Below are 1437 nucleotides of genomic sequence, written 5' to 3'. Positions count from 1 at the left end.
GATAGGGAAGAGGTCTCAAGGGTTGGGACAAGGACAGGGAAATCACTCAACCAGTTTCTGTCACAGGCAAAACAGTCTCAGTGTGGGGACATTCATAAAGTTTATTGTCTATCGTAAACAGACCAGTGAGAACTAAAAGCAAACTAAAAACACCTCTCCCTTGCCATCCATCCTCTTTCACCTCCTTACCTGAGCAGCGCAGGAGAACAGGGAATGAGGGCTACTATCAGTCCATAACATCACTGCCACTCCCTCATGGAGGCCTTTTCTCCTTGTTATACAGCTACTCTGAAGACAGCTTAAAATTCACAAATGTATGTTTGCAAGGCTTTGAACCTGATTCAGATCTAATTCCGTGCCCAGGACAAGCTTAGTGCAAGGCTTCCATGTAGTCACTCCTTCAGATTGGGTCAATACACAGCACTCACTCCATTTGTGGCCAGTGTAGACAATACATCCCGATGTGAAGAACTCCACCACTCCTACTGGCCTCCAAGAACTCACAAGCTCTCCAATTACTGTACACATTACCTAAGCAGCATCTATGTTTTTAAAATAGTAGAGAGAGCAGCTTTAAACTAAAATATATTTAACTTGAGTCCCTCTGGACCCAACATCCGTGATCAAAAATAGTCAACTAAAATTCATTAAATCTACTTACCTCAGTATAATTGAAATGCAAATCTCAGTGAAACATTTTAGCTAAACAGGTGAATTTCTCTTTGAATCACACAGTGATGCCATTCTTAGAGAACAATATTTGACACAAAGCACACAGGCTCCAGGGACCTCAAAATCTACCAGCACTCAAGTATCTGAATGATAAAATTGCCATATAAAAACATAAGTAATTAAGTGCTCCTTTCAGCAGGTCTTGTCTGATGTACTCAGACAAGAGTAAATTATAAGTTTATAAGACAAGTTTAAATTATACATCTTTCAGAATAAGTCATCTAATGGACTTGGACATAGGGAAAAAATGGTAGCAACACCTTCCACACCTACAATATTTGCAACAGGCTCAGAAAAAGAAAAGCACCGTAGCTGAAACAATGGTTGGGACATCACAAAATTGGCTGAGTAATTTTGGATGAATTTTCCAGGTTAAACAAAACCAGAAACAGTAATTTCTGCTTTCGAACTCACGACATCAAAAGTTGAATCATGTGAATCTCTAAATACCATAATTTCAAAGAATTCATTGCAAATAAAGAAATATTCTGGCACATGCCTCCAATATCTGAAAAAATATATTGTGTACCTATAAACTGAATGCATTTACAGATGCATTATATATAAATACATAACGTAAATACACATATACACATACATGTAATGATTACTGAGTGCAAAGAGTATTGTTTAATGAAAAAACAAAACAAAACAAAAAAAAACCAACAAAAAAAAAACCAGTAAAGATGTTTGAGTTCCTATAAA

Source organism: Tympanuchus pallidicinctus, unplaced genomic scaffold (genome assembly GCF_026119805.1).
Source record: "Tympanuchus pallidicinctus isolate F22 unplaced genomic scaffold, pur_lepc_1.0 scaffold1, whole genome shotgun sequence".
NCBI classification, from domain to species: Eukaryota; Metazoa; Chordata; class Aves; order Galliformes; family Phasianidae; genus Tympanuchus; species Tympanuchus pallidicinctus.
Note: the sequence above shows the minus strand (reverse complement) of the source record.